General features: G+C 47.7%; 1 protein-coding gene across 3 annotated transcripts in view; it reads right to left on the reverse strand.

The window, feature by feature from the left end:
• LOC142214296 (NACHT, LRR and PYD domains-containing protein 12-like) overlaps positions 1-26,116 on the reverse strand; it is a 398,233-nt gene that overhangs the window by 153,797 nt on the left and 218,320 nt on the right. For 2 of the 3 annotated variants that reach the window (XM_075283206.1, XM_075283205.1), the window contains exon 1: positions 22,602-22,693. The exons of the other annotated variant lie outside the window; for it this stretch is intronic. The gene's annotated coding sequence lies outside the window, so the exon portion shown is untranslated. Of the gene's footprint in view, positions 1-22,601; positions 22,694-26,116 lie in introns of those variants that run through there. 3 annotated transcript variants of the gene reach the window in all.

Here is a 26,116-nt window from a genome sequence, read left to right on the forward strand (position 1 = left end):
TATATGCTCCTCAGTACACCCCCCACCCCACAGTATTATATGCTCCTCAGTACACCTCCCCACTGTATCATATGCTCCTCAGTACACCCCCACTGTATTATATTCTCCTCAGTACACCCTCACTGTATTATATGCTCCTCAGCACCCCCCCCCCCACACTGTATTATATGCTCCTCAGTACCCCCCCCACTGTATTATATGCTCCTCAGTACCCCCCACTGTATTATATGCTCCTCAGTACCCCCCCAATGTATTATATGCTCCTCAGTACACCCTCACTGTATTATATGCTCCTCAGCACCCCCCCCCACACTGTATTATATGCTCCTCAGTACCCCCCCACTGTATTATATGCTCCTCAGTACCCCCCACTGTATTATATGCTCCTCAGTACCCCCCCCACTGTATTATATGCTCCTCAGTACACCCCCCCTGTATTATATACTCCTCAGTACGCCCCCCACAGTATTATATGCTCCTTAGTACACCCCCCACCCCACAGCATTATATGCTCCTCAGTACACCTCCCCACTGTATTATATGCTCCTCAGTACACCCCCCACCCCACAGTATTATATGCTCCTCAGTACCGCCTCCCCACACTGTATTATATGGCCCTTAGTACACCCCCCCACTCCACAGTATTATATGCTCCTCATTACCCCCCACCCCACTGTATTATATGCTCCTCAGTACACCCCTCACTGTATTATATACTCCTCAGTACTCCCCCCCACTGTGTTATATACTCCTCAGTACTCCCCCCCACTGTGTTATATACTCCTCAGTAGCCCCCCCACTGTGTTATATACTCCTCAGTACTCCCCCCCACTGTGTTATATACTCCTCAGTACCCCCCCACTGTGTTATATACTCCTCAGTACCCCCCCACTGTGTTATATACTCCTCAGTACGCCCCCCCCCACTGTATTATATACTCCTCAGTACACCCCCCCTGTATTATATAATCCTCAGTATGCCCTCCCCCACTGTATTATATAATCCTCAGTCCACCCTCCCCCACTGTATTATATACTCCTCAGTACACCCCCCCCCACAGTATTATATACTCCTCTATACACCCCCTCCCAGTATTATATACTCCTCAGTACACCCCCCCCCCACTGTATTATATACTCCTCAGTACATCCCCCCACTGTATTATATACTCCACAATACGCCCCCCACTTTATTATATATTCCTCAGTACGCCCCCACCCACTGTATCATATACTCCTCAGTACGTCCCCTCACTGTATTATATACTCCTCAGTATGCCTCCCCACTCTATTATATACTCCACAATACACCCCCCATTGTATTATATGCTCCTCAGTACGGCCCCCACTGTATTATATACTCCACAATACGCCCCCCCACTATATTATATACTCCTCAGTACGCCCCCCCACTGTATTATATACTCCTCAGTACGCCCCCCACAGTATTATATGCTCCTCAGTACGCCCCCCCACTGTATTATATACTCCTCAGTACGCCCCCCCACAGTATTATATGCTCCTCAGTACGCCCCCGACTGTATTTTATACTCCTTAGTACGCCCCCCACTGTATTATATACTCTTTAGTAAGCCCCCCCTGTATTATATACTCCTCAGTACGCCCTCCCCACAGTATTATATACTCCTCAGTACGCCCGCCCACTGTATTATATACTCCTCAGTACGCCCTCCCCACAGTATTATATGCTCCGCAATACGCCCCCCCACTGTATTATATACTCCTCAGTACGCCCCCCACTGTATTATATACTCCTCAGTACGCCCTCCCCACTGTATTATATACTCCTCAGTCCGCCCTCCCCCACTGTATTATATACTCCACAATACGCCCCCCACTGTATTATATATTCCTCAGTACGCCCCCACCCACTGTATTATATGCTCCTCTATACACCCCCTCACAGTATTATATACTCCTCAGTACACCCCCCCCCCACTGTATTATATACTCCTCAGTACGTCCCCTCACTGTACTATATACTCTACAATACGCCCCCCACTGTATTATATATTCCTCAGTACGCCCCCACCCACTGTATTATATTCTCCTCAGTACATCCCCTCACTGTATTATATACTCCACAATACCCCCCCACTGTATTATATGCTCCTCAGTACGCCCTCCCCACAGTATTATATACTCCTCAGTACGTCCCCTCACTGTATTATATACTCCACAATACCCCCCCACAGTATTATATACTCCTCAGTACGCCCCCCCACTGTATTATATGCTTCTCAGTACGCCCCCCCTGTATTATATACTCCTCAGTACGCCCTCCCCACAGTAATATATACTCCTCAGTATGCCCTCCCCACAGTATTATATACTCCTCAGTACGCCCCCCCACTGTATTGTATACTCCTCAGTACGCCCCCCCCCCCCACTGTATTGTATACTCCTCAGTACGCCCCCCCCACTGTATTATATACTCCTTAGTAAGCCCCCCTGTATTATATACTCCTCAGTACGCCCCCTACTGTATTATATACTCCTTAGTAAGCCCCCCTGTATTATATACTCCTCAGTACGCCCCCCCACTGTATTATATACTCCTCAGTACGCCCCCCACTGTATTATAAACTCCTCAGTACGCCCCCCCACTGTATTATATACTCCTCAGTACGCCCCCCCACTGTATTATATACTCCTCAGTACGCTCCCCCTACTGTATTATATACTCCTCAGTATGCCCCCCCACTGTATTATATACTCCTCAGTACGCTCCCCCTACTGCATTATATACTCCTCAGTACGCCCTCCCCACAGTATTATATACTCCTCAGTACGCCCCCCCTCCACTGTGTTATATACTCCTCAGTACGCCCCCCCACTGTATTATATACTCCTCAGTACGCCCCCCACTGTATTATATACTCCTCAGTACGCCCTCCCCACAGTATTATATGCTCCTCAGTACACCCCCCCACTGTATTGTATACTCCTCAGTACGCCCTCCCCACGGTATTATATGCTCCTCAGTACACCCCCCCACCCCATTATATACTCCTCAGTACCCCCCACTGTATTATATACTCCTCAGTACGCCCTCCCCACAGTATTATATACTCCTCAGTACGCCCCCCCACTGTATTGTATACTCCTCAGTACGCCCCCCCCCCACTGTATTATATACTCCTCAGTACAATCACACACACTGTATCATACTTACTCATGAAGAGCCGCCGCCGCGCATCAAGGGGGCAGATATTTACAGGGGAAATTTCCATATTTTTCGGACTATGAGACGCACCGAATCAAACTTTTGACTTAACCTCCCCCCATTGCACAGTGCCCCTTTTTTGGGGGCCAACATAGTATAACATCCCATTTGCACACAGTAAAATGTCACATAGCGGCCCCTCCACGATGTATGTTCCATAGTGGTCCCTCCACACAGTATAATGTTCCATAGCAGCCCCCATACAATGTAATATCCCATAGTGGTCTCATCACAAAGTGTAATATCCCATAGCAGTCCCTCCGCACAGTATAATAGTATGTAGTGGGCCGCACCAATAGTGTAATGTCTCATAGTGGTCCCTTCACACAAATATACTGTCACAAAGTGTCCCCTCCACACACTATAATATCCCATAGTGGCCCCCCGTACAGTATAATGTTCCAAAGTGGCCCTTGCACACAGTATAATGTTTACTAGCGGCCCCTTCACATAATATAATGGTATGTGGTGGGCCCCACTACAAAGTGTAATGTCCTATAGGAGGAGAGAAGGAGTCCCGAACACCAGGAGGTGTTATCTGGGACCCTCCTCAAAAGGTATTTGGGCCTAGAAAGGACTACCTTGTATGTCAGCCCCCCAAGTACTACTTGCTGGCTGTGGCTAAGATTTTGACAGAATGTTGTTGAAGTAGAGTAAATGGCCCTTAAAGCCTTATCAGATCTGGGATCTCTCAATATAACGTCATGCTGAACACTGGGAGACTACTACCCCCATCGGGAAGCTGCAAGGTTACAGTTAACAGTTGTCAAGTAAAGTTCAACTTGTTTCACGGCACCGCTACCTCCTGAGTTATTCCTACTTTACCATCGGGACCCTTCCAAACACCATCACACTGGCTCAGAGTAGCGAGGACCCCCCTACAACAGGGACCTACTATCACCACCATCCCGTAACACAGCAGTCCACCCCCTCATCGGTGTCCGGCCAGGAGGTGTGCTGGGGAGATCGGTTGAGGGCACTCGACCAATCCAGTTTCACAGCTACAGCCACTACTACTCCCATCCTCCGGTTCCCTAAATTTGGGCTATGGCATTTCTACTAAAGTTTGTGCCCCCCTTATATCACTAATCATTTTAATGCCCCCATAAATAAGTATAGGAAGATAAATCTTGCTGCACACAAAAGTAGTATTGAAGGAATATAATTAGAGTTGAGCAAACCGTGTTCTATCGAACACATGTTCGATCGGATATCACGCTGTTCGCCATATTCGAATCGAATCGAACACCGCGTGGTAAACTGACTAAAAACTTGATTCCCCTCCCACCTTCCCTGGCGCTTTTTTTGCACCAATAACAGCGCAGGGGAGACAGGAACTACGACAACAGGGACCTTGAAAAAAATTAGGAAAAACCCATTGGCTGCCGAAAACATGTGACCTCTGATTGATAAGAACAGCGGCGGCCATCTTTGCGTCATTCTGAGCTTTCACTTGGTCACAGATGTCAATTTAGGTCTCCGTCAATTTAGATAGGGATTAGATTCTGCTAGGCAGGGATAGGATAGGGTAGGATAGGAAGGAGAAGAGAACCAACAGCTCTTGTAAGAGTTACATTGAAGGGAGAATCAAAAAAAGAATGTCACAGTCTTTACCCACTAACGCTAACATGGGATTCACAGGCTGCATCAGTGCTACACAGCTTTCCGCGGTGGGGATTATACTAAGTGGGGTACACTGAAAGTGTATTCCCACATACTCTATATACCCTTAATAATAATAATCAAGCGTCTCACAAGTAGCCCCATTGTGACTAATATATATATAATAAAGATTAATGACTGATGTTACAAATACATTGAGCTGAATAATGTTATGAGGTAGTATCTACAGACATCTATCATCTATGAACTATGATGTGTGAATATGATAATAGACACCTTTTTTGAAAAAAAAGAAAAAAACTGGATTTTTTAATACCATGATATCTACTTTTGGATTACGTAAAAATTTCTTAGGATTGAGATGCATAATTGTTTTATTGAATTTGCTTTGCTATATTGATCTATTTAGAATTTAGATGTGTACTTGCTATATTCTGTACCATTATCCTCACAGTTCCTTTGCACTTGAAGAAGGGCGACCTATGCCCGAAACGCGTTTGCTGTTGAACTTTAATCAATTGGTTATCTTGATATCTGGTGAAGCGCGGTCCTTCTTCCTGGTCCTACTAATATAACAAAGGAACAGACATTTGACCTATACCGGGGGTAGAGGCTTGCAAAAATCCAGTATTATTTGCTCTCCATGATGTGAACTATGCCTTTGTCTCTTGAAAAGCAACCGGACATCAAGTCAGCCATGTGTGCCAGTGTGTTACTTGGCATGACTTTGCTGCCCCCAACTGTAAGGGTCACTCTCCATTTCCTCCATTTTCCACTCCCCTTCACACCATCTATGGTGAAGCAATGGGATGCACTGAAGTGCACCCTCAAGCCTCGTGTGGGACAGGGACATCAGATGCCACTCCATCCCCCTCGTCTTCCTCCGCCAGCCAACGGTGCGAAGATGAGAGGAGTGTGCTCCTAATGTTTTCTGCCTAGCAGAGGCTACTTCTCACTTACGAAAATGGCCACACTTTGACCAGTATATCAGGCACAATGGTGTAGGTTTCAAAGAACCATTGCACAAACAAGTTGAAAACGTGGGCCATGTGTGGACCATGTTTAAGTCTGGCAAGCTCCAGATCTGCTACCAGGTTCCGGCCATTATCACAGACGGAAAAATGCCAGGCCCCAGGTGCAGCAGGGAAAAACACATTGCCATCTCAGCCAGGATGACATCCCTGACCTCGGAGGCAGTGTGCTCTCTGTCTCCCAAGCTGATGACCTTCAGTACGTCCTGCTGACATCTAGTCCCCACGCCAGTGTTACGGTAGCTGGGGTGGAGGTTGCAGTGTAGTATGCTTTCAGTTAACTCCTGCCATGAATTTTGGGCTGGGAGAGGAGATAGGCCACCCCAGTTTGCACCCCTGGCCCAGATTCCACTACATTCACCCTGCCTGTCATTAAAGATAAGCAGCATCCCTAACCACAGGCGCTTGTCCATGTGTCGGTGGTCAAGTGGACCTTGCAGCAAAGCGCGGATCTCTGGGCCCGACTGATGTTATGGGACACATGCAGGTGCAAGGCAGGGACAGCACACCAAGAGAAGTAGTAACGGCTAGGCCCAGCATAGGGAAATGCCCCAGCTGCCATCTGGTGAGGGAAGGCCTGGGTATCCAGAAGCATAAACGCCAACATCTCCAGGACCAGTAGTTTTTGAGATGAGGCCGTTAAAGGCTTGGGCATGTGGGTGGCTTGTGCTGTACTTCTGCCTGCAATGAAACGTCTGGGAGATGGGGAGTGGCTGGGAAGAGGTGCATGATGGTGCAGGCCATGCTGGATGCTATGGTAGCTGCCTAGAGTAGGTTGCTCCAGGGTTCTCTTACAGCAAATTGCCAAGGGAACTCAGATGAACAGCACTGAGGCCAACTCCTCTGAGATCCCAAGGTAACTTCACAGGACATGTGTATTGCAGAAAAACTCATGAGAAAATAAGTGTAGGGCACAGAGGGATCGGAGAGGACAGAGCTGGGGTCGGCCAGGTACTCCCACAACATGCGCCTATACTTGTCCCTCCTGGTGACACTAGGCCCCTGAGTGGTGGTAATTTGGTCAGGGGGGCCATTAACGTGTACCTCCTGGTGACAGTAGGCCCCTGAGTGGCGGTAATTTGGCCAGGGGGGCCATTAACGTGTCCCAGACCTAGGAATAAGTCTTGCAACAGGGTAGAGTTTTGCATACTTTTGCCTCTACCTACCGTTTTTGCTGTTTAGCTTCCCTCCACATCTACACTGCTTTCACCCCTAGACATCACCTCAGTTTATGCCTCTGCTTCTACCCAGCTTTTTTGTTGATTTAGCTTCCCTCCACATCTACACTGCTTTCGCCCCTAGACATCACCCCAGTTTATGCCTCTGCTTCTACCCAGCTTTTTTGTTGATTTAGCTTCCCTCCACATCTACACTGCTTTCGCCCCTGCCCCCTAGACATCACCCCTGTCTCCTCTTCCAATTGCGCACTCTCCCCTTACTGCAAACCGCACATGACCACAGCTTTCCCTGATGGCAACTGTGTTTCATCATCCCCACTGAGGTGCAGAAACGTCTGTGGTGGGTCCACAACCACAAAATTGGAAGGAAATGGCGGATGCTGCAGTATTTCTAACATCTGTTCCTGGTGCTCGGGCCTGGTCTGTGTTGTACCCTGCACGTTGCTTAACGCAGCTTCCATATCCGGAATTGTGATGAGCGCATGCTAATGTTTCATGTCCAGTGGAAAGGATAGGAGCTGACTTTGATGAAACCATGGGTTTTGGAGATGGAACTCCATCAAAGGTCTCTGGAGCTCACACACCCTGCTCAACATATGGTATCTAGGGTTTCAGAGTGTGGGGACGTCGCACAACAGCCAGTGTTCGGGCAGATGTAGGCGTTGCTGGAGTGTTTTGAGGCTAGCAGCGGATCCTGTACACTTGCGAAAGAGGGCGCACAAGCGCCGCATTTTCACCACTAGCTCGTGTACATTTGGGTATGTTTTCAAAAAACGTTGCACCACTAAGTTAGACGTGGGCCAAGCATGGAACGTGTTGGAGGCTGGCAAGCTCCAAAGCCGCTACCAGGTTCCTGCCGTTATCACACATGACAAAAATGCCTGGCCCCAGGTGCAGCAGGGAAAAACACATTGCCATCTCAGCCAGGATGGCATCCCTGACCTTGGAGGCAGTGTGCTGTCTGTCCCCCAAGCTGATGAGCTTCATCGCAGCCTGCTGACATCTCCCCATGCCAGTAGCTGGGGTCGATTCAAGGGTGGAGGAGGAGGAGGAGGAGGAGGCTGGTGTTTCAGCACTCCTGCCAGCACTCAAAATGACAGTTAAGGGTGAGGGCTTTTGGATTTCTCATTGTCTAATCCATCTGTGGTTGTCATGGGGAACGTGATTTAAAGGGGTGGTTGTTACTGTTTGTTGAGCTTAAATTGGGGTTTGTGTCCATCCATTTGGGGAGTAAAGAAGGTTTCCAGGTATTTTCCCACTTTGATAGAGGTTTTTTTGAATGTGTAAAGTGTGTAGTTGTTAGGCTGTGATGTTGGGGTAATAGAGGGTCTTTGGTGTGTTAGATGCCCCCAGACATGCTTCCCCTGCTTTCCCAGTGTCATTCCAGAGGTGTTGGCATAATTTCCTGGGGTGTCATAGTGGACTTGGTGACCCTCCTGAGACGGATTTGGGTTTCCCCCTTAACGAGTATATGTTCCCCATAGACTATAATGGGGTTCGAAACCCGTTCAAACAGTCAAACAGTGAGCGGCTGTTCGAATCGGATTTCGAACCTCGAACATTTTAGTGTTCGCTCATCTCTAAATATAATGATTTATTTTACAATAGAACATACGCCATTGACACAATGCAAAATAGTTTTGAAAGGCAAACTAGATCAATCAGTATTGACGTTTCGGTCGTTAGACCTTCATCGGAATAGATCTAGAAATAATGAACAAACGTTAATCAGCAATGTGACATGAAAAGTTAAGGTGTAGAGATGAGCGAACACTAAAATGTTCGAGGTTCGAAATTCGATTCGAACAGCCGCTCAATGTTCGTGTGTTCGAACGGGTTTCGAACCCCATTATAGTCTATGGGGAACAGATACTCGTTAAGGGGGAAACCCAAATCCGTGTCTGGAGGGTCACCAAGTCCACTATGACACCCCAGGAAATGATGCCAACACCTCTGGAATGACACTGGGACAGCAGGGGAAGCATGTCTGGGGGCATCTAACACACCAAAGACCCTCTATTACCCCAACATCACAGCCTAACAACTACACACTTTACACACTCAATACCACCTCTCTGACAGTAGGAAAACACCTTGAAACATGTGTATTTGGCACTTGCAGTGAGGAGAGCTTGTCACCAGCAGTGAATTTGGCCCTTGTAGTAAGTTGAGGTTGGCACCAACATTTGTTTTGAAAATCAGGGTGGATTGAGCCTCTAACCAGCAGAGTTTGGGCAAATTCATGGTGGAGGGAGCCTCTAAAAACCCCAGTTTGGACCAATTCATGGTGGAGGGAGACTCTAAAAACCCCAGTTTGGACCAATTCATGGTGGAGGGAGACTCTAAAAACCCCAGTTTGGACCAATTCATGGTGGAGGGAGCCTCTAAAAACCCCAGTTTGGACCAATTCATGGTGGAGGGAGCCTCTAACCAGCCCAGTTTGGACCAATTAATGGCGGAGGGAGCCTCTAAACAGCCAAGTTTTGGGAAATTCATGGTGGAGGGAGCCTCTAACCAGCCCAGTTTGGACCAATTCATGGTGGAGGGAGCCTCTAAACAGCCCAGTTTGGGCAAATTCATGGTGGAGGGAGCCTCTAACCAGCCCAGTTTGGACCAATTAATGGTGGAGGGAGCCTCTAACCAGCCCAGTTTGGACCAATTAATGGTGGAGGGAGCCTCTAACCAGCCCAGTTTGGACCAATTAATGGTGGAGGGAGCCTCTAACCAGCCCAGTTTGGACCAATTAATGGTGGAGGGAGCCTCTAACCAGCCCAGTTTGGACCAATTAATGGTGGAGGGAGCCTCTAAACAGCCAAGTTTTGGGAAATTCATGGTGGAGGGAGCCTCTAACCAGCCCAGTTTGGACCAATTCATGGTGGAGGGAGCCTCTAAACAGCCCAGTTTGGGCAAATTCATGGTGGAGGGAGCCTCTAAAAAACCCAGTTTGGACCAATTCATGGTGGAGGGAGCCTCTAATTAGCCCAGTTTGGACCAATTAATTGTGGAGGGAGCCTCTAACCAGCCCAGTTTGGACCAATTAATGGTGGAGGGAGCCTCTAAACAGCCAAGTTTTGGGAAATTCATGGTGGAGGGAGCCTCTAACCAGCCCAGTTTGGACCAATTAATGGTGGAGGGAGCCTCTAACCAGCCCAGTTTGGACCAATTAATGGTGGAGGGAGCCTCTAACCAGCCCAGTTTGGACCAATTAATGGTGGAGGGAGCCTCTAAACAGCCAAGTTTTGGGAAATTCATGGTGGAGGGAGCCTCTAACCAGCCCAGTTTGGACCAATTCATGGTGGAGGGAGCCTCTAAACAGCCCAGTTTGGGCAAATTCATGGTGGAGGGAGCCTCTAAAAAACCCAGTTTGGACCAATTCATGGTGGAGGGAGCCTCTAATTAGCCCAGTTTGGACCAATTAATTGTGGAGGGAGCCTCTAACCAGCCCAGTTTGGACCAATTAATGGTGGAGGGAGCCTCTAAAAAACCCAGTTTGGACCAATTCATGGTGGAGGGAGCCTCTAATTAGCCCAGTTTGGACCAATTAATTGTGGAGGGAGCCTCTAACCAGCCCAGTTTGGACCAATTAATGGTGGAGGGAGCCTCTAACCACCCCAGTTTGGACCAATTCATGGTGGAGGGAGCCTCTAACCACCCCAGTTTGGACCAATTCATGGTGGAGGGAGCCTCTAAACAGCCCAGTTTGGGCAAATTCATGGTGGAGGGAGCCTCTAACCAGCCCAGTTTGGACCAATTAATGGTGGAGGGAGCCTCTAAACAGCCCAGTTTGGGCAAATTCATGGTGGAGGGAGCCTCTAACCAGCCCAGTTTGGACCAATTAATGGTGGAGGGAGCCTCTAAACAGCCAAGTTTTGGGAAATTCATGGTGGAGGGAGCCTCTAACCAGCCCAGTTTGGACCAATTAATGGTGGAGGGAGCCTCTAACCACCCCAGTTTGGGCAAATTCATGGTGGAGGGAGCCTCTAACCAGCCCAGTTTGGACCAATTAATGGTGGAGGGAGCCTCTAAACAGCCCAGTTTGGGCAAATTCATGGTGGAGGGAGCCTCTAAACAGCCAAGTTTTGGGAAATTCATGGTGGAGGGAGCCTCTAACCAGCCCAGTTTGGACCAATTCATGGTGGAGGGAGCCTCTAAACAGCCCAGTTTGGGCAAATTCATGGTGGAGGGAGCCTCTAAAAAACCCAGTTTGGACCAATTCATGGTGGAGGGAGCCTCTAATTAGCCCAGTTTGGACCAATTAATTGTGGAGGGAGCCTCTAACCAGCCCAGTTTGGACCAATTAATGGTGGAGGGAGCCTCTAACCACCCCAGTTTGGGCAAATTCATGGTGGAGGGAGCCTCTAACCAGCCCAGTTTGGACCAATTAATGGTGGAGGGAGCCTCTAACCAGCCCAGTTTGGACCAATTAATGGTGGAGGGAGCCTCTAACCACCCCAGTTTGGACCAATTCATGGTGGAGGGAGCCTCTAACCAGCCCAGTTTGGACCAATTCATGGTGGAGGGAGCCTCTAAACAGCCCAGTTTGGGCAAATTCATGGTGGAGGGAGCCTCTAAAAAACCCAGTTTGGACCAATTCATGGTGGAGGGAGCCTCTAATTAGCCCAGTTTGGACCAATTAATTGTGGAGGGAGCCTCTAACCAGCCCAGTTTGGACCAATTAATGGTGGAGGGAGCCTCTAAAAAACCCAGTTTGGACCAATTCATGGTGGAGGGAGCCTCTAATTAGCCCAGTTTGGACCAATTAATTGTGGAGGGAGCCTCTAACCAGCCCAGTTTGGACCAATTAATGGTGGAGGGAGCCTCTAACCACCCCAGTTTGGACCAATTCATGGTGGAGGGAGCCTCTAACCACCCCAGTTTGGACCAATTCATGGTGGAGGGAGCCTCTAAACAGCCCAGTTTGGGCAAATTCATGGTGGAGGGAGCCTCTAACCAGCCCAGTTTGGACCAATTAATGGTGGAGGGAGCCTCTAAACAGCCCAGTTTGGGCAAATTCATGGTGGAGGGAGCCTCTAACCAGCCCAGTTTGGACCAATTAATGGTGGAGGGAGCCTCTAAACAGCCAAGTTTTGGGAAATTCATGGTGGAGGGAGCCTCTAACCAGCCCAGTTTGGACCAATTAATGGTGGAGGGAGCCTCTAACCACCCCAGTTTGGGCAAATTCATGGTGGAGGGAGCCTCTAACCAGCCCAGTTTGGACCAATTAATGGTGGAGGGAGCCTCTAAACAGCCCAGTTTGGGCAAATTCATGGTGGAGGGAGCCTCTAAACAGCCAAGTTTTGGGAAATTCATGGTGGAGGGAGCCTCTAACCAGCCCAGTTTGGACCAATTCATGGTGGAGGGAGCCTCTAAACAGCCCAGTTTGGGCAAATTCATGGTGGAGGGAGCCTCTAAAAAACCCAGTTTGGACCAATTCATGGTGGAGGGAGCCTCTAAACAGCCCAGTTTGGGCAAATTCATGGTGGAGGGAGCCTCTAACCAGCAGAGTTGGGGGAAATCAGGGTGGAGGGAGCCTAGTATTAGCAGAATTGTGCAACGCTTATGGTGGATGAGTATGAGGATGCGGAGGAATTGGAGAGGTTGAGTACAGACATGGAGTTTCATGTTGGGGTGCTTTACACAGGTGGGCACAAAAATGACGGCTCTACCCAGTGGTGGTTCATTTTTATCAAAGTGAGCCGGTCGGCACTCTCAGCTGACAGACGGGTGCGCTTGTCAGTGATGATGCCACCGGCTGCACTGAACACCCTCTCAGATAGGACGCTGGCGGCAGGACAGGACAGCACCTCCAAGGCATATAGGGCAAGTTCAAGCCACAGGTCCAACTTCGACACCCAATACGTGTAGGGCGCAGAGGGGTCGGAGAGGACAGGGCTGTGGTCGGAAAGGTATTCCCGCAACATGCGCCTATACTTCTCACGCCTGGTGACACTAGGACCCTCCGTGGCGGCACTTTGGCGAGGGGGTGCCATCAAGGTGTCCCAGACCTTAGACAGTGTGCCCCTCGTTTGTGTGGACCGGTGAGAACTTGGTTGCCTACTGGAGGAACTGCCCTCCCTGCCGCCAACGTCACATGCTGGAAACATCTCCATCATATTCTGCACCAATTGCCTGTGGCAAGCATTGATGCGATTGGCCCTCCCCTCTACCGGAATAAAAGACGAGATGTTGTTTTTATACCGGGGGTCAAGGATAGCAAAGATCCAGTACTGGTTGTCCTCCATGATTTTGACAATACGCTTGTCGGTTGTAAAGCACCCCAACATGAACTCAGCCATGTCTGCCACAGTGTTAGTTGGCATGACTCCTCTGGCCCCACCGGAAAGTTCAATCTCCATTTCCTCCTCATCCTCCATGTCTACCCATCCGCGCTGCAACAATGGGACGATTCGAAGTTGCCCGGAAGCCTCCTGTATCACCATCACATCATCGGACAACTCTTCTTCCTCCTCCTCCTCCTCCTCCTCCTCCATTAAACGCAGTGAAGCGGACAGATGTGTGGACCTACTCTCCAGCTGTGACGGATCGGATGCTATCCCTAACTCCTCTGTGTGATCTGAGTTATCCCTGATGTCAATCAGGGATTCTCTCAGAACACACAAGAGCGGGATTGTAAGGCTCACCATCGCATCCTCAGAGCTCACCCTCCTTGTGGACTCCTCAAAGACCCGTAGGATGTCACAAAGGTCTCTCATCCATGGCCACTCATGGATGTGAAACTGAGGCAGCTGACTTTGTGGCACCCTAGGGTTTTGTAGCTGGTATTCCATCAAAGGTCTCTGCTGCTCAACCACTCTATTCAACATCTGAAACGTTGAGTTCCAGCGTGTGGGGACGTCGCACAAAAGCCGGTGTTGTGGCACATGCAGGCGTTGCTGGAGAGATTTTAAGCTAGCAGCGGCTACTGTCGACTTGCGAAAGTGGGCGCACATGCGCCGCACTTTCACCAGTAGCTCTGGAACATTGGGGGTAGCTCTTTAGGAAACGTTGCACCACTAGGTTGAAGACGTGGGCCAGGCATGGAACATGTTGGAGTCCGGCAAGCTCCAGAGCTGCTACCAGGTTCCGGCCGTTATCACAAACGACCATGCCTGGGCCCAGGTGCAGCGGCTCAAACCATATTGCCGTCTCATCGAGGAGGGCATCCCTCACCTCGGAGGCAGTGTGCTGTCTGTCCCCCAAGCTGATCAGCTTCAGCACAGCCTGCTGACGTCTACCAACGCCAGTGCTGCAACGTTTCCAACTCGTAGCTGGGGTCAATCTAACAGCGGAGGAGGAGGCGGTGGCGGAGGAGGAGGCGGTGGCGGAGGAGGAGGCGGTAGAGGAGGAGGAGGAGGAGGGGGGTGTTCTTCTCGTGTCCCTGCCAGGAATGTTAGGCGGGGAGACGAGGTACACCGGGCCAGTTTGGGAAGCAGTCCCAGCCTCAACTACATTCACCCAGTGTGCCGTCAGTGAAATGTAGCGTCCCTGTCCGCATGCACTTGTCCACGCGTCGGTGGTCAAGTGGACCTTTGTGCAAAGCGCGGAACTAAGGGCCCGCCTGATGTTGAGTGACACGTGCTGGTGCAAGGCGGGGACGGCACACCGGGAGAAGTAGTGACGGCTAGGGACGGCATAGCGAGGTGCCGCAGTTGCCATCAGGTCCAGGAAGGCGGGAGTTTCAACAAGCCGGAACGCCAACATCTCCTGGGCCAGCAGTTTAGCGATGTTGGCGTTCAAGGCTTGCGCGTGTGGGTGGTTAGCAGTGTATTTCTGCCGCCGCTCCAATGTCTGAGAGATGGTGGGTTGTTGTAAAGAAACGCCTGATGGTGCCTTTGATGGTGCAGGAGAAGGAGATAAGACAGGACCAGGGGAGGATGAGGTAGAAGTCAACAAAGTGGCGGAGGCAGATGAAGTGGTGTCCTGGCTCGTCCTCTGGAGTGCATCGCCAGCACAGTCAGCAGTGGCAGTGGCAGAGGCAGAGGCAGTGGCAGTGGCGTGAACGGCAGTCGGCCTTTGTCCTGCCGTTGCTGCCTGCCACTGATTCCAGTGCTTGGATTCCAAATGACGGCGCATTGAAGTGGTGGACAGGTTGCTCTTCTCAGAGCCCCTAATCAATTTCGAGAGGCAAATTGTGCAGACAACACTATATCTGTCCTCGGCGCATTCCTTGAAAAAACTCCACACCTTCGAGAAACGTGCCCTCGAGGTGGGAGTTTTTCGGGGCTGGGTACGAACTGGAACATCTTGGGAGATTCCGGGTGTGGCCTGGCTTCGCCTAAGCTGCTGACCTCTGCCTCTGCCTCTAGCTACCCTTTTTGGTGCTGCACCTGCCTCAACATCCACACTACTTTCCCCGCTTGACATCCCCCCTGTCCAGGTCGGGTCAGTGTCCTCATCATCCACCACTTCCTCTTCCAACTCCTGTCTCATCTCCTCCTCCCGCACAATGCGCCGGTCAACTGGATGCCCTGACGGCAACTGCGTCACATCATCGTCGATGAGGGTGGGTTGCTGGTCATCCACCACCAAATCGAACGGAGATGGAGGAGACTCTAGTGTTTGAGCATCTGGATACAGATGCTCCTCTGTTAGGTTCGTGGAATCGTGACGTGGAGAGGCAGGTTGAGGGACAATGAAAGGAGCGGAGAACAGCTCTGGGGAGCAGGGACAGTTTGGGTTATTGTTCTGTAAAGCTTCGGAATTTTGGGAGGAAGGAAGACAAGACTGTTGGGTAATAGGAGGAGAGGAGGCAGAGTCTGACTGGCTGCTGGACAATGTGCTGTAAGCGTTCTCTGACAGCCATTGCAAGACCTGTTCCTGGTTCTCGGGCCTACTAAGGTTTGTACCCTGCAGTTTAGTTAATGTGGCAAGCAACCCTGGCACTGTGGAGTGGCGCAATGCTTGCTGCCCCACAGGAGTAGGCACGGGACGCCCTGTGGCTTCACTGCTACCTTGCTCCCCAGAACCATTCCCCCGACCTCGCCCACGGCCTCGTCCACGTCCCTTTCCGGGAGCCTTGCGCATTTTGAATTCCTAGTTAGAAATTGGCACTGTATACCAGTAGTAAAAATTGTGGGTGCACGTAACCCCAATATATTCTTTGAATTCCCAGTCAGACACTGGCACTATATGGCAGTAGCAAGAAATGAGGGTATTTGTATTCCCAATATACTCTTTGAATTCCCAGTCAGACAATGGCACTGTATACCAGTAGTAAAAATTGTGGGTGCACGTAACCCCAATATATTCTTTGAATTCCCAGTCAGAAACTGGCACTATATGGCAGTAGCAAGAAATGAGGGTATTTGTATTCCCAATATACTCTTTGAATTCCCAGTCAGACAATGGCACTGTATACCAGTAGTAAAAATTGTGGGTGCACGTAACCCCAATATATTCTTTGAATTCCCAGTCAGACACTGGCACTATATGGCAGTAGCAAGAAATGAGGGTATTTGTATTCCCAATATACTCTTTGAATTCCCAGTCAGACAATGGCACTGTATACCAGTAGTAAAAATTGTGGGTGCACGTAACCCCAATATATTCTTTGAATTACCAGTCAGAAACTGGCACTATATGGCAGTAGCAAGAAATGAGGGTATTTATAACCCCAATATATTCTTTGAATTCCCAGTCAGACAATGGCACTGTATACCAGTAGTAAAAATTGTGGGTGCACGTAACCCCAATATATTCTTTGAATTCCCAGTCAGAAACTGGCACTATATGGCAGTAGCAAGAAATGAGGGTATTTATAACCCCAATATATTCTTTGAATTCCCAGTCAGACAATGGCACTGTATACCAGTAGTAAAAATTGTGGGTGCACGTAACCCCAATATATTCTTTGAATTCCCAGTCAGAAACTGGCACTATATGGCAGTAGCAAGAAATGAGGGTATTTGTATTCCCAATATACTCTTTGAATTCCCAGTCAGACAATGGCACTGTATACCAGTAGTAAAAATTGTGGGTGCACGTAACCCCAATATATTCTTTGAATTCCCAGTCAGACACTGGCACTATATGGCAGTAGCAAGAAATGAGGGTATTTGTATTCCCAATATACTCTTTGAATTCCCAGTCAGACAATGGCACTGTATACCAGTAGTAAAAATTGTGGGTGCACGTAACCCCAATATATTCTTTGAATTACCAGTCAGAAACTGGCACTATATGGCAGTAGCAAGAAATGAGGGTATTTATAACCCCAATATATTCTTTGAATTCCCAGTCAGACAATGGCACTGTATACCAGTAGTAAAAATTGTGGGTGCACGTAACCCCAATATATTCTTTGAATTCCCAGTCAGAAACTGGCACTATATGGCAGTAGCAAGAAATGAGGGTATTTGTATTCCCAATATACTCTTTGAATTCCCAGTCAGACAATGGCACTGTATACCAGTAGTAAAAATTGTGGGTGCACGTAACCCCAATATATTCTTTGAATTCCCAGTCAGACACTGGCACTATATGGCAGTAGCAAGAAATGAGGGTATTTGTATTCCCAATATACTCTTTGAATTCCCAGTCAGACAATGGCACTGTATACCAGTAGTAAAAATTGTGGGTGCACGTAACCCCAATATATTCTTTGAATTACCAGTCAGAAACTGGCACTATATGGCAGTAGCAAGAAATGAGGGTATTTGTATTCCCAATATACTCTTTGAATTCCCAGTCAGACAATGGCACTGTATACCAGTAGTAAAAATTGTGGGTGCACGTAACCCCAATATATTCTTTGAATTCCCAGTCAGACACTGGCACTATATGGCAGTAGCAAGAAATGAGGGTATTTGTATTCCCAATATATTCTTTGAATTCCCAGTCAGACAATGGCACTGTATACCAGTAGTAAAAATTGTGGGTGCACGTAACCCCAATATATTCTTTGAATTACCAGTCAGAAACTGGCACTATATGGCAGTAGCAAGAAATGAGGGTATTTGTATTCCCAATATATTCTTTGAATTCCCAGTCAGACAATGGCACTGTATACCAGTAGTAAAAATTGTGGGTGTATATAGCCCCAATTCTATTGCTAGGGGACTTGCAGGGTATTTCTGGGGTGAAGGTGGGGGGGCACACCGTTGGAACGGGTATCGGGGTATATATCGGGTATACGGGAATACACTGACAGTGTATTCCATTCAGGATCCTGGGAAAGCTGGGTTGCGGCGATTGAGCCCGTCAGTGCCACGTTACACTGACAAGCTTCTCCCTGGAATTTAGCTCTTACAAGAGCTGTTGGTTGTCTTCTCCTTCCTATCCTAGCCTGTCCCTGCCTACCCAGAATCTAAGCCCTAGCTAGCTGGACGGAAACCTCCGTCCTCGGTGAATTGCAAGCTCAGAATGACGCGAAGCTGGGCGTCGCTGTTCTTTTAAATTAGAGGTCACATGTTTTCGGCAGCCAATGGGTTTTGCCTACTTTTTTCAACGTCACCGGTGTCGTAGTTCCTGTCCCACCTACCCAGCGCTGTTATTGGAGCAAAAAAGGCGCCAGGGAAGGTGGGAGGGGAATCGAGTAATGGCGCACTTTACCACGCGGTGTTCGATTCGATTCGAACATGCCGAACAGCCTAATATCCGATCGAACATGAGTTCGATAGAACACTGTTCGCTCATCTCTATTAAGGTGCAATATTATATAGAAAATCAATAGATATACAATATACATGAAAACCGTAATGAGAAAATGAAGAGACAAAGAATAGGAAACAAACATAAACATATAGAGGAAACCAGGAGAACTATGTTATGCCAAAAGTATAAGAAAGGAGTAACAGTGTAACTACAGAACAAAGGTGAAAATCATGATATGTAGTTGGGTAGTATGCAGCAGGGTAAAAATCATGGTATGCAGCCAGGGTCAGACTGGGATGTCTAGGGCCCACCAGTGGAATTGTTTCTAGGGGCCCACCGCCAGGACACTGCAGATCAACGGTACCGAGACAGGGCGGTTAAAGGTAATAACATGTTGGGAGCCATGCTACTCACGCACTATACCATGTGCACTACATATACCTACTGCTACAGCCTGTATGGCAAGTGAACAGCATGGCTCCTAGAAATGTTACCATTACCCATAGCTGAAGTGTCCTGGAAAAAGCTGATCTGCAGAGGTCCAGGCTGTTGTATCATCACAGATGTAATACTGATGGCCTATCCTAAGGACAGACCATCAATATTAGAAAGATGGATAAATCCTTTAAAGTGGTTGTCCAGCAATTGGAGCAACTCATATGGTGGGCGGGAGGTGTAAAATAAAAAAATAAATTAAAAAAAGCATACTCATCTATCCTTGGCGCTCTGTTGTCCGCAGCCAGTGTCCATTCAGTCTCATACTGGCACTACTTTCTGGGAGTCCTGCCAGTGCCGCACCTCCCATGAGGCGACCTGAAGCGAGCGCTTTAGGCGGCGCTATGCCAGGGCCTCAGGGAGGGCGGCATTTTTTCTTACCTAAGCCAGTCCAGGACAAGCTGTCCTGGACTGGCTTAGTACGGAGCGGTGGATTGGGGAGGCCGCTGAAGCAGCGCTGCTCCGGCAGCCTCCCCTCACACTCAGGCAGAGAGCAGGCCTACTCTCATGCCTGTGAACGGCGCTAAGCCACGCCCCCTCCGCTAAACCCCACCCCTCCGCTAAACCCCGCCCCTCGCGGGGGGCGGCTTTCTCTCGTTCGCTTCGGGCGGCGAGAGGGGCAGGTTCACCCCTGAGTCCTGCACCTCATGTGATTCTGAGACCAATTAGGTACAGGATTTCCAGAAATGAAGCCATGAGACCAAACAGACACAGGCGGGGGCAATGGGGTCCTGGGGACAGGTGAGAAGGCTTTTTTTTTCTCAAAAAAAATTTATTTTTACACCTCCCTGGCGGCCACCACAGTGATCACTCCAGTTTATAGACAACCTGTTTTAAGGGGTTGTCTGGGCCAAATATTTTATGGCCACTTCACTGGTCCCCTGTAATGTATGGGGAGCAGTGATGGGGCCATTATACTGTGTGGGAGCAGTGACGGGGTAACATATTGTGCAGAAGGGGGATGTTACACTGTGTGGGGCATATTAAAGGGGTTGTCCAGGGTTAATCTTCTTTATGGCCTATACTCAGGATAGGCCATAAATACCTCAAACCTCACATTGCAGAAACACAATGTCTGTGGCTACTACAGAAAAAAAGATCACACAGAGTTTTCTGGTCAGGAATTTGGTTCTATTGGGAGGCTTTTTGGAGGATGATTTTGAGGTGGATTCCTGACCAAATAACTCCGTGTGAACTCAGCCTTAGGGCTCGTTCACATCTGCGCCCGGTCTCCGTTCTGCAGGTTTCCATTTCCTGCACAAAACAGAGGCAGGAGACGGAAACCTGCAGGACTCTTTCATTTGAATGGGTTTGAAAGATGTCCGGCTTTGAGCGCCGGTGAGCGTTTTATGCTCTCTGCCACGAAACCGTTTTTTTAAAATCGGACACAGGGTTGGATATGCAGTACTCTGTGTCCGATTTAAAAAAAAACGGTTTTGCGGCTGAGAGCATAAAACGCACACCACCGCATCCGGTCTGACAGCTTTCCGTCTTCTACATGCAGAAGACGGAAAGCTGAGAACGGACTGCTGAACGCTAGTGTGAACCTAGCGACAGGCTAAAGCCCCATGTAGCAAGACAAAGCAAAAAGCGCTGCGGGAAAAAACCCGGCGGCAACACATCAGTTTGTCCTGCAGTGCTTTTGCAGAAACTCCGCAGAGGTTTCCTCTGAGGACTTTGTTTCCTTTTGGGTTCACGCGGGGATTTTTGGTCAGGATTTTGAGGCCGTATCTGCCTCAAAATCCTGACCAAAAAGACGGCTCCCATTGAAATCAATGGAAGCTGGTCAGTTCTTTTTTCTAGGAGCCAGTTTGTTCCGGCTCCCAGAAAAAGAAGCGAGATTCAGCCTGAAGACACTCCCTCCTCCCATCTAGGCCCATTTATTGGGCCTAATCTGAAGCAGAGTGCGTGACTGGAGGCCGGTGCAGTGCACCGCCTCAGGTTCCGGACCAAAAATCCCCGTGTGAACTTAGCCTTATACCTATAGGGAAACTGCAGGTGTTTCTGTAGATATAAGTGACATGCTGCAATTTCCAAAATCACAACAGTTTTGGAAATGGCAGTGTGTCCGCCGTGTGTGTTTTTCTACAATGTGTGGATGGGATTGCACTCACTGCGTTCAGTAATGCATTCGGGGAGTCCGCATGGGGACCCTCCCAAACAGACTACTGAACACATTAGCAGACGGTGTGCAGTGAAAGCACACACAGACTATAATAGGGTTCATGTGCTTTCCGTGTGGTGTCCGCATAGAACATGCAGACAGAAAAGTACTTCACAATCTACTTTCCCGTCCACATGACTCGTGCGGACACCGCGTGGAAAGCACACGGACCCCATTATAGTCTATGCGGTCCGCGTACTTTCACTGCACACCGCTTGCTAATGCTTTTGGTAATCCGTTCGGGGGGGGAGGGGGTTCCCATGCAGACTCCCCAAACAGATCACTGAACGCAGATGTGAACCAGGCCTTATACATATACCATATATACACACACACATATACAATACTATAGCACATATACATTTATATATTTATATACATTCATATACCATATATACACACACATATACAATACTATAGCACATATACATTTATATACATTCATATACCATATATAAGTCATATATATACTTGTATGAATACTATATATACACACATATATATATATATATATATATATATATACATACACATTATTATAGCATACTGTATATAGTCACACATACCTGTATACAAACATACAGTACTCACACAGTATACAAGACACATACTTTACACAAATGTACACATATATACATATCAAACATGCAGATTTTACCAAAATAATTTACTCACCATTGCAGCAGACGGCTCCTGTCTTCCCCACACGCTGAGATGTAAGAGGACTCAGTGTGAGGAGGAGGGGGGGGGGGAGGAAGTGCGTTCCGGCAGCAGGGGAGACCTCACAGGAGAGCAGCTGCAGGTAAGTGAAGGAAGCGACCATTAGCTGATGCTGAAGATACACATGCTGTCCTCCGATGTGTACAGCTTCAGCATCAGTTAATGGGGGCCCCTGTGTGTGGAGGCAAATGCATTGGCCAGGTGCCCGGTTGGGGGCCCCTGGACATCCCGATCAGGCCCCGACCAATGCATTTGCATTGGTAAAAATCTAAACTTTCAGTCAAGGCTTGAGGCCCACCGGGGGATTCCCCGGTTACCCGGCGGGCCAGTCCGAGCCTGTATGCAGCTATATAAGATGGTGTGTAGAGAAAGTAGATAGATATAGTGTATGGGGGTAAAACAAACAGATGGCTGGAAATGTATGAAATAAGATGGACTTAGTGTGAGTAAATAGATAAAGCAAAGTGCAAAGATGTGAAAACAATGGTGGAGATTAGAGAATAGGAAACCTGGGTAGCAAGGAGTGAGAGACATGATAAAAATAAAGCTTACCTAGTGCATAGCAGGGAGAAGTGTCAGGGCGTGCAAATAGAAGCCCAATAACCAGGGGCAGATAGAGGTAGCATCACAAGAAATGAAGTGAAGTGAAGTGGCGGTAGCGAAATGGAGAGGAAGTAGGAGGGATATGTGTTCCAAAGGGAGGAAGTAGGAGGGATATGCGTTCCAAAGGGAGGAAGTAGGAGGGATATGCGTTCCAAAGGGAGGAAGTAGGAGGGATATGTGTTCCAAAGGGAGGAAGTAGGAGGGATATGCGTTCCAAAGGGAGGAAGTAGGAGGGATATGCGTTCCAAAGGGAGGAAGTAGGAGGGATATGTGTTCCAAAGGGAGGAAGTAGGAGGGATATGCGTTCCAAAGGGAGGAAGTAGGAGGGATATGCGTTCCAAAGGGAGGAAGTAGGAGGGATATGCATTCCAAAGGGAGGAAGTAGGAGGGATATGCGTTCCTAAGGGAGGAAGTAGAAGGGATATGCATTCCAAAGGGAGGAAGTAGGAGGGATATGCATTCCAAAGGGAGGAAGTATATGTTGATGAGATATGTTTAAAAAAAAAAGTGAAACAGATAAGCAGAGTAGATAAGGGAACACGGGAGAAATAATAAGTGAAATGAGAAATGTCACCAATGTAGAGGAATATGGACATCACAGGAAATGACGTCACGGGGGATAACGTCGTGTCCACCACAAATGCGTTCCAAAAAGGGGGATGAACAATGTAAAAAAAATGAATGGATGTAAATGAATAAAATGGGGATGTCAGGCCGAATGTGATAGGTCAGGGGGGAAAAGGGACGATAAAGTGAAAGAAAAGAAATAAAGTAAGATAAGACTAAAAAAAAGGAGAAAGAGGGGAACAGAGCATAGCATAAAAACGAGTTACAAAGTGGAATACAGAGGCCGGAAATGGTGAACAGGTAGTATAAAGAGGGGGACAAACTATCTTGTGCTACCATATATCTGTATTATACCCATTGTAGGCGAGGGGTAGTCATTTCGTCTGTAGAGAAAAAAATAAAAGGATATGTTAAAGTAATCGTATAATTAGGTATACAGCATATATAGTTAAAGCTAGGGTCCACATCAACCTAAGGAGATACAGAGAATTGGGTTAAACAGATCACATGTTGAAGTATAACAATGTCATAATCCAAAAAGAGGTAACAGTAATCATAAGAGGTCAATATTCTCATCACACATATGACAAGCTGTCAATATGTATAAGTTCGGTCATATGCTCGGTTGAGTCCCATAGGTTCAATAGTGTTAAGTGTGTGGATCCAAAAGGATTCCCGCTGCTTGAGGATGGCTATCCGATTGCCACCTCTTCGTGGTTGTGGAATGTGCTCTATTACCTGGAAACGTAATTGTGCCACATTGTGCCGTGCTTGGTTGGAATCGGCCGGTACCGGAAGAGAATCCACATGGTTTCTGTTCTGATGGTGGACTTGTGCTTAGAAATTCGGTCACATATATGCTGCGTGGTTTCGCCTACATAGAGTAGGCCACAGGGACACTTGAGTAAGTATACCACAAAGGAAGAGTCACAGGTGAAAAAGTCCTTGATGGGAAACCGTCGTCTCATGTGGGGATGTGTGAAATGGTCCCCTTTAATTACCGCAGAGCATTGGATGCAATGTAGGCACAGGTAAGTACCTGTTCTGGCAGTTGATAAAAATGTTTGTCTGAACACTTTGCTTGTATTACCAAAATCCGCTTTTACCAAGGAGTCCTTAAGTTCTTTTCCTTTTTAAAGCTAGTAAGCGGAGGATGTTTAACCCCTTAACGCTAAATCACGTACCTGTACGTCAGGGAATGTGGTTAGTTCCCGCATTCCCACGTACCTGTACGTGATTGAGATTGCACGGGCTCAGAAGCAGAGCCCGTGCGATCTCCACGGGAGGCCGGCTGTATCTGACAGCCAGGCTTCCCCTGTAGCAGCAGGGACGGTGATTGCACCGACCCCCCGCTGTTTAACCCTTAAGGTGCCATGATCCATAGTGATCATGGCACCCTAGGGGTTTTGGCCGGGCTATAAATCATGCTGCCGGCTGCCTAAGGAGTCTGTGTGAGCTGTAATTTACAGCTACACGCTGCTCCTTAATCCCTCCCACCATCGGACCGAGCTCCGATGGGGGGAGGGTTAACCCCTTGGATGCTGGGACGAGAAAAAGCTAGTCTATGCATCTGCATAGCTAGCTTCCTCTATAGACTGCAATACACGTGTATTGCAAGTCTATAGTTAGTATAGAACCAGCGATCCTCTCTGATCGCAGGTTCTAGTGTGCTTACAGCACAAATGTAAAAAAGTTAAAAAAAATAAAATAAATAAAGTGTGTAAAACAAACAAACAAAACAAACAGTTACATTTCTTGTAAATCTGGAAAATCGCTGTTACACTTGTAAACCTTGTAACGTTCAAAATAAATTAAAATACAATCAAAAGATGATGCCGATATAAAGCAGAGATATGGGAGATAATATTTATTAATGTATTTGGGTGGTATGACTATCTGCCTGAAAAGCAGAGAATTTCACATTTTGAAAATTGGAATTTTTTCCAAATTTCCATCAAATTTCCTATTTTTTTAATAAGTAAATACAAAAATATTGATTAGTGTTTACCACTAACATGAAGTATAATGTGTTACGAGAAAACATTCTCAAAATCACTTGTGTAAGTTAAAGCGTCTCAAAGTTATTGCCATTTAAAGTGACACATGTCAATTTTGAAAAAACAGGCCTGGTCCTTAACATACTTTTGGGCTGTGTCCTTAAGGGGTTAAATTCCTCCACATCAGGCAGTGCTCTACCCAGGATGGGCCAGTGTTTCCGTACTATACCATTAATTTTGTGTGAAATAGGATGGACTTTCTGAACAAACAGGATTCTTTTGTTAGTGGGGTGGATTGTTCTGTCCCTATTGAGACTGTGAGCAAGGGCCTCATTCAGTATCTTGGTGGGATAGCCTCTTTCTGCAAAGCGTTGGGACATCTCAGTTAGACGTTGTTGTTGAGTCTGCGGATTAGTAACGATCCGCTTAACTCGTTCAAATTGTGAGATAGGGAGCGATCTTTTGGTGATCAGGGGATGGTTGCTGGTATAGGACAGTATGCTGTTCCTGTCTGTAGGTTTAGTGTAAAGATCAAAGTCTATAAGACCCACAGGGTTTTTGAGGACCCAGGTATCAAAAAAATTAAGTGTAAATTTGTCATAATGTATAGTGAATTGCAATTCAGGATATAAGTTGTTAAGATGATCATGAAAAGAAAGTAAAGTATCCAAAGGGCCATTCCAGACACAAAAGATATCGTCAATATAACGATGGCAGTATACTGAGTGTTGTTGAAATAAAATGTTGGGATATATGTGATCTAGTTCAAAGATATGCATGAAGATATTAGCATATGGTGGGGCTACATTAGAGCCCATTGCTGTACCATGGACTTGTAGAAACAGATCATCCCCAAACAGAAAAAAGTTGTTATGGAGAATTATGTGTAGTAGATCAATG

The sequence above is a fragment of the Leptodactylus fuscus genome, chromosome 7 (assembly GCF_031893055.1).
Source record: "Leptodactylus fuscus isolate aLepFus1 chromosome 7, aLepFus1.hap2, whole genome shotgun sequence".
In the NCBI taxonomy this organism is placed as follows: domain Eukaryota; kingdom Metazoa; phylum Chordata; class Amphibia; order Anura; family Leptodactylidae; genus Leptodactylus; species Leptodactylus fuscus.